Below are 8,357 nucleotides of genomic sequence, written 5' to 3' on the forward strand. Positions count from 1 at the left end.
TCAAAATGTATCTAAATTCTCAAAGAATTAATAAAATATTATTTTAAATAATTACATTAATTTATGATGCCCCAGTGGCAATAAGTAACTAGAAAACAGAGTCAGATGTACACACATATCAGCAACCACCTCACCACTAAACGGACCATCAGGTTGTATTACACACACACTCACACACACGTAACAATAATAATTAGAGAACAAGAGGTTGTGAACTTGAGAGGGAGTGAGGTGGGTACACAGGAGGAGGAACGGGGAGATGGTGGAGTGGAAAAAGTCTAAATATACTACTCACGTACAAAAACCTAAAAATAAATGTCAAAAACCTCCATGTTCATTTCACGATCTTGGACACATTTCACTTTTAAAAAATTGTACACATGACCAAGCTGAAGTGATTTTATGCACACAAACATTCTGGGCTGGGGAGACTGCACGATCAGTGACACGCCTTGCAGGCGTGGCAACCTGACCTTGGTTTGTTGATCACTCGAGAAGCAGGCTCAGAGCACGTGCTTGCCGTCACAGCATTGGAGAAGGGAGACAGAGAGTGTCTGGTGTGTCAGCCAATCCACCAAGACCCCTAGAAAGCTTGAGCTTCCCCTGTGACCCCCACAGGCATGCACACACGTATGCGCTTGCGTGTACATCAACCCCTTCAGACACACAACAAAATTTTACGCATAAAACGTTTAGAATGATAGATGTCTAACAAATGTCTATTCATGATAACTAAAACCTGAAAACCCTATGAATGTCTTCAGAAATGTATAAATTACCCACAAAGACGCTGTCTATTACTCACACATTTTTGAAGATATCATAGTATGATGCACGTTTATGAGCCAGGCCCAGTGAAAAAGCAATTTTCTTGTGTCTACAGCATGACTACCACCACCTAAAATAACACCGTAAGAAAAACCCTGGAAGGAAACTTAGTAACATGTTAATAATGGATTCCTAATGGAGAAACAATAGAAGATCCAAAATCCTTCTCCACTCACTTCTGTAATTCCCCATTGTCTTTAATAGTGAGTCTCCCCACCCACACACGGCACCAGCTAAGGCCCCTGCTTGTACTGCGTGGATAAACAGAACAGCTCAGTTTGAACTGTTTTCTTTGGACAGAATGTCATCATCAGATCAGGAGACCCGCAATTGAAAAGTCTCCTACGAGGACGCGGAATGCTCTGAGCCTGTGCCAGAACACAGTTTAGTGGAGATGGGCTTTGGCGCAGGTGCAGACGATCAAGTGAGAGCAAACAGCACCTTAGAGAAGGAGGGAAAGCTGGGTCTTGGTAGGACTTGCAAAAGTGCCAGAAATTCCAAAATCAGGGTAATGGATTCCAGAGCAGAGGCCACTATTTATGTGGGCAAAAATCCCACAAACCTTATCTCTGTAAAGAAGTGAGTGAGCTCTGGCTAGAACAGGCTACCACTGTTATTCTTGAATTTATATTATTTGTTTCAACCCCAGACCATTTAGTGATTGAATTCAAACAATGTCAGAACCCTAAGACGGAATCCTATACTTTGGAGTTGTATGCTGGCTTTACTGGTGTTAGTACTAGATTGTCTAAGGGAGGACATGAGAGTCGCAGTGTCCACTTCTGCCCTTTGTGACAAGAATCCTCCCATCTCTCTCTGGAGCTGCTGGAGCTGAGGTTTCCAAAGAGGAAGATTTTACCTGGGTTAACTCTGCTCACTTCAGAGAAATCATTTTTTGGAGAACTTATGTTTCTTGACCAAGGCCACACAGCTGGAAAGCGGCAAAGTCGGGACGTGTGAGCCCAAGGTGTAGGGTGTAACCCCCTTTCTCCCCAGTGTCAAACAGTTCACAGCTATGGCTTCACCGAGGCGAGCGAGGTTGCCCTGCACCGCTGTCTACTCCCAGCTTCTTCTCCTCAACTGAGCCAAGTCCTTCCATGGCAATAGCTATAAACCTAGCTCGCTTTTTAAATGTCTGCACTGCATTTTGTTACATGGAAATTTTGTTTACTTTTTTCTTTTCATTTCTTTTTATTTTTTTATTGTAGGAGTGTTTTGCCTGTATGCGTGCATGTATGTAGGTACTCGTCATGTGTACTAAGAGCACACAGAGACCAGAAAGGGTGTCAGAGTTAAGAGCAGCCATGTGGGCGCTGAGAACCGAATCCAGGTCCTGACTAGAGGAACAAGTGCTCTTAATTGATGAATCACCTCTCCAGCCCCTACTTTTTATTTTATGTTTGTTTTTGTTTCTGTGTTTTTTTGTCCTTCCTTCCTTCCTTCCTTCCTTCCTTCCTTCCTTCCTTCCTTCCTTCCTTCCTTCCTTCCTTCCTTCCTCCTCTCCACACCCTTTATTTTGAGATAAGTCTCATTGTGTATAGCTCTAGCTGTCCAGGAACTCACAATGTAAACCGGACTGACTTGAACTCAAAGATTCATCTGCCTGGCAGATCTCTGAGAGTTCGAGGCCAGCCTGGGTCTACAGAGTGAGTTCTAGGACAGCCAGAGGTACACAAGGAAACCCTGTCTCAAAAAACCAAAACCAACCAAACAAACAAACAAACAACAAACCTCTCAGATCAGTCTGCCCCTTCCTCTTGAGTGCTGGGATAAAAAAAAAAAAAAAAAAAAAAAAAAAAAAAAAAAAAAAAAAAAAAAAAAAACAACCCTTACTTCTGAATCACTGCCCCCTACCTTTTAAAGACAGCATCTTGCAACAAAGCTCAGGTTAGCTTTGAACTCACTGTGTTGCTCAGGTTAAACACATGTTATCGTTTGCCTCAATGTCTCAAAGTTCTTGAGTTTCAATCATGAGTCGCATGCGTGGCCAAAGGTGAGAAAAACCATTCTAGATAGTTATTGTAAATTAGAGATTTGTGTAATGCTTACATTACAAAAGAAATTCGATTTGATATGCTTTCAAATTTGACAGTTATTTTTAAATTTCCTCGAGAAGCATCTAAATAAACAAACGAAGTGGATGCTCTGTGCATCTTTGTTCAATTGTCAGAGTTCTGATTTTAAGCTCGTGTTACTTCCAGGAGTCACTCTGTTCAGCTTTAATGTTTTTCAGAAGTCTACTGTGTGGAACGCGCAATCCCGACCTGTGGAACTGGAGAGGGGGGCCAGCAGTTCACCCTGCAGTAGGCACCGCAGTTCACGTATGTATAGCGGCACATCAGGAACCCTGGTCAGCGCATGATCACATGACTGGGAAGGCAGTCCACGTTCGCGCTGTTGTTTCTGGGTTCTCCAGCACATGATTCTTTCATGACTATTTCTTGTTAGGAACATTTATTGTTTATACTAAAAATAACAAGAGAGTTTAGAAACTCCTAACTGGATTTTAATAGACTGTTTGCCTAAGCACCATGTTCTAAACGATCATAGTTATGTGAAGGTCAGTTTAGGGTCAAGTAATAAATTCCGGCCTATAAACTGTTAGCTGCACAAATCAAAGCTCCCGAAGTCCATTGCTTGTTTCTGTCCATCTTTGTAAAAGACAGAGGCATCTTTCTATTACTGATGCTGGTTCCTCATAGAAATCCATCATTTGCTGTCCCAAAACCACTCTGGGGGAAGCTTAGGGAAAGTGGGAGGGGATAGGCAGTGGTCTACTGGCTTGACCTGTGAGACTTCTGCCCCCAACACTCAAAAGACCAAGCTGAAATAAAGTGTTTCCCCCTCTCCTCTCTTTTGCTTCTCTGGCGTGTGTGTACAGGAGGGACAGTTCCCAGTGACTCTCCAGGTATTGCCGTCTGTCACAGGACTGTCCTGGAGAAGCAAAGCCAGCATCCAGCGGTTATCTCAAGCACCAGGAGAGCTAGCCGATGGAAATGAGTTCCAGGATGCAGAAAAATGGCGCGTGATGCATTCCTCGGTGGGGCTAGTGCTGAGCGGAAGGGGGCTAGCCTCGCCTTCTCATTGCACTTCTCTTGAGTCAGCCGTTGGCCATCCCTGGCAATTTCCTAGCCTCCAGGTTCCTCTGCTGCTGCTCCTTAGGATGTGTGATGAGGAAGACAAAGCTTTGACCGTAAGGCAGTGAATTAGTCCTTTCCAGCTCTGCCCACTCTAGCGAAAACACCAGCATTATCGTAGACGTGAAGTGTAGTGCACAGCGGGGTCCTGAGCCGGCTTTGTGTACAAGACAGAGCTGTTAGAAAGAGATATCCTCACACATCCGTGAGGACCAACACCCAAGACCTCAGGAGACCCAGCGGATAGGCTGTGAGGGCATGAGCCTGGGCTCCCTGCCACCTATACACTGTAAAGAGCTCACGTGGCAGAGACATAAGACAGATTTGCTATGAGGCTCCACTCCTCACTGGCCCTACCTGTCAAAGCGAAGGGAGAGCATGGGAAGCCTAGCCGACACAGGCTTTTTCGGCTCAAGTCACTGAATTTCCCTCTTGCCATTTGTGCTCGCTAGACCGAGGTCAACGATCAAGTCATCAAACTCAGACATCAGTCGTTCAGAGCAGAAAACAAGGGAGTTTTATATCCTGTTGGGTCACATCCTGTTCACAGTGGCAGGAAGTGGGGGCCAAAGCCCAAGAGAGTTGGGAAAACATGACGTTTGCACGAAACGTGTAATGAGTTCTGGTGTACAGTTCCGAACAACGCTGTGGATAAACCGTGCGTGGTTAGGGAAGCCCTAAAATTCTTGTCCAATGAAACGCACTACAAGTCATTTGTCTGTGTTGGACCTAACATTATGCAAATCTTAAAAACAAGAGAGTCTTATTGGCCATCTGAAAATGTATCACATAAGCCATGAGTGTTGTCCCTAAAAATAGAGGTGCAATGTTGGGAATTCCTGAGGGACAGACAGTCCTTGGGACCACGGCATTACAGACCTTGTTCAGAACTGAGGATGTTGTGGTTCTTCTTGATGGGAAGGGATGTGTGTCAGGAGTCGTGATGTAGGCCAAAGAACACTGCCTAGAAGGCAGTAGGCTTGTGCAGAATTGGGGGCACGTCGAACTCCCCACTCATGGCGTAACTTGTCTTTCTTTTGTTTGGCGGTTGTCTCCTCTGACAGAAGAGCTATTGCACCCTTGGCTTCATCTTCATCACCCTCCTGCCTTCTCGTTTTCAGTTTCCTGTAGCTGGGGCAGGATGATGGCTCTGGGAAGCTCCCACCTGCTTCTTAAGGTGTGATACAAGGGAAAGTCACTACTACTTCTTAGGGTTAGGCGGATAAATAACATCCTCAGGACCCACCTGAGTGGCCCCTCTAGTTCTGGGCTTTCTAGTAACTCAGAACTGCTGTGCTTCTGAGTCTAGCTAGTAGGACTCAGAGTTTTGGTTGCTGGCCCCAAGAATCACTCTTAGTTAAGAACTATGTGCTCAGAAAATGTCACTTAATGGTCCCTTTGACTTTTCCTCTAGCGTTTTTTTTTTTTTTTCCTTCTATGTGAAGTAGATGTGCTAAACGTGGACCACAGTTGGTGGGGATTTATATCTTAGGATCATCCACGTGTTTTGAGTAGAAAGGAAGCTCACAGGTAGACGGGGTAAAGGCTTCGTCTGTCGTCAGAGATTTTAGCCGGTAATCATTAAAAAAAAGAGAGAGAGATAGAAAGGAAAGATCTGAGATTGACATAGAAATAGGTTTTGAATTAGAACCACCTTACTATTACAACGCCGTGGCATTTCAGCCTGTACGCTGAAAGAAATGAAGGTTATAGCGAGCCGCCTAATGAAGACCTTGAGTAGAAAACCAACTGATGCGTGAGTTCAGAATCACTCAGATGTGTTCTCAAGTGCTGTATACGTTTAAAAGGTCCTGCAATCTGGCCAGGTCAGCAGGCAAAACTATGTGCTTCTGTTGTGTATGCGTGGCCTCTTTTCTGTTTTCACCTCACTGTTCCATCCTTTGGGAAGTGTGGGAGCAAAGATTCCCCCTTGCTGATCTCCATAGTGCTTGCTGTAGGGCAGACAATGTGTTAAACTCTGGGCTCACACCTCCTTGGATCCAGTTTTCTGGAAGCAGGAGATGTCATTGCTCTGCTATGCTGGAGAAAGGCTGGAGCAGCTGAGTGGTGCCTTGTCTTACTCCGGGTTGCACCTTCAGAACGTGAAACAGCTAGAGCTTCCTAGAACTTCTTGGATCTTTCTTTCCTTTTGCAGCTCAAGTTCTCTGCTGCCCATCACTGCTTTCCAACACAGTTCCTCAGACAGAGAGGATTGCAAAAAGACAATGTATTCTAAAGTAGACCGCGTATTCGTCGGGCGACGTGATCTCTGTCTTCCTTTATTTGTAGTCTGGCTTGGAAGCTTCAGTTGATGGTCACTGGTTTCTACAAGCTGGGACACTCATTACTGGACACTCCTGGTTACAGAATATAGGTTTATGTAATAGGAAAAGGTGTTTCAAAAATGTAATCCAGAGGAAGAGAACGTCAGCAATTTCCGGATGTTTGGGTTCCCCTTTTTCCCCCCATGAACTATTTGGTTTCATGTGGGACTAAAAAAAACTGCCTAAGAGGACAAAAATAATTTCCTTTGTAGCTTTACCTCATAAAACGACGATGCATTGTGTTTTTTTTTTTCATGGAAAGGCTATTTCTAGAAAGAATGCGGGCCACCGTCAGGCTCATGAGTAATAACTATTTGGCAAGATGATGCTCGCCACAGACAATCACTCTGAGCCCTTCTTTGGAAGGTTTGGGCTTTTGTTTTGTTTTCATCATTTGTACATGCTCATCTGTGGCACACAAAACCCAGTTTATTAGAAAACCCAAAAGATACGTGTACAGGGCTATGGGATCTCCTTTTATTTCCTAGATAATGACTCAACAATTTAGATGCACTGAGTGGAGTAGAGAGAGCATCCCTCCTGACTTTACAAAAACCGAAAGCACAGGGAACTACAGACCTTTGTCCGCTCAGGCGTCTTCCCTCATGTGAAGGTCTGTAGTTCCCTGTGCTTTAGGAGACAGAAATTGGGGTTCAACCTGAAGGTCAGAAAAGCAAAACAATCAGCCACTGGCTTTTACTTCTACCTTAGCCCAAAATGGCGATCCTGCTTCCAGGAATCTCAGAATGAGACTGTCTGAAAGTTGTCTCCTGTCGTTTTATAATCCTCTCTAGTTCTGGGATTAAGGCGTGCACTGCTACCGCCTGGTTTCTATGGCAAGCTAGTGTGGCTACTGGTATTAAAGGTGTGTCACCATTGCCTGGTCTCTAAGGCTGGCCAGTGTGGCTGTTTTACTCCGAGCTTTAGGCAAGTTTTATTAAGATACAAATGCGAGGCCGCTGCAGGATTTGGCACCTGGTGCTTTTGTTCTGCTCAGAATTTCCTTGTGCAAACAAAGCATGGTTTGGCTCAGATTGTCTTCCCGCTTATTTGAAATAGTAATTTAACTGTCAGCTAAAGTAAGTTGATGTTTACAGATGTGGAAAACAGTCATGATCATGTCTTGATTTGGGCTATACATTTTGTGAAAATAAATGAAAACACAATGAACCACATATAACTTCCCCGGAGGAAGAAAGAAGAATGTATGATGTGTCCAAATGAGCCATACACACATATACCTGAGACTCCATAGCTCTGCCCCGATATGGAGGAAGTACAGAAGGGGCTCCAAGTGAGGCTGGATGCAAGCTTTGTCTAATTTAGGGGAACGAAACTCAGAAGTGAGAAGATGTGCCAGTCAAACTCCAGCCTTCGTAGTGCAGTGATCTTGAATTTAAGTCATCATTGCTACAGGTTTAGAAGCAAGATAACATGCCAGATAGAATACTTTCTGTCCCAAGATTCCTGTGGTCTACAGAGTGAGTTCCAGGATAGAAACCCTGTCTTTCAAAAGAAAAAGCAGCGTATTTAATGATTTTTCAGAGGTTCTAAGTTCTGTTCCCGGAACTCATGTCCCAACTTGTTTCACAAATGTCTGAAACTCCAGTTCATATATAATTTGTGACTCTCAATAAATGCACCCAATGGCTGAGTCATCTCTGTGGCCCGTTTGTTCCTTTGTGTTGGGTTATTCTTCTTATGTTGTAAAAATCCTGATGTGTTCTTTATCAAATACATGATTTGCAAACACCCGCCTTTAGGTTGTGGCTTGTCTTTTAATTTTCTTTCTCAAAGTTTATTTTAAGTGACTTAAAAATTATATATGCCATTGGGGGAATCTTGTATTTGTTTTGATACATATATATAGTATAATGTTTATATATGTATATATAGTATGTACTATAACAGCATAGATACTATACATCATATGCATATATATGCAAACATAATACTATATAATATATACATTATATAATACTATATAGAGAGTATAATGTTTACATCTAGCTAACCATATTTATCCCTTCAAACATTCACCATTTCTTTAAAGTGAATCTTTTTTTTT

Source organism: Chionomys nivalis, chromosome 18 (genome assembly GCF_950005125.1).
Source record: "Chionomys nivalis chromosome 18, mChiNiv1.1, whole genome shotgun sequence".
NCBI classification, from domain to species: domain Eukaryota; kingdom Metazoa; phylum Chordata; class Mammalia; order Rodentia; family Cricetidae; genus Chionomys; species Chionomys nivalis.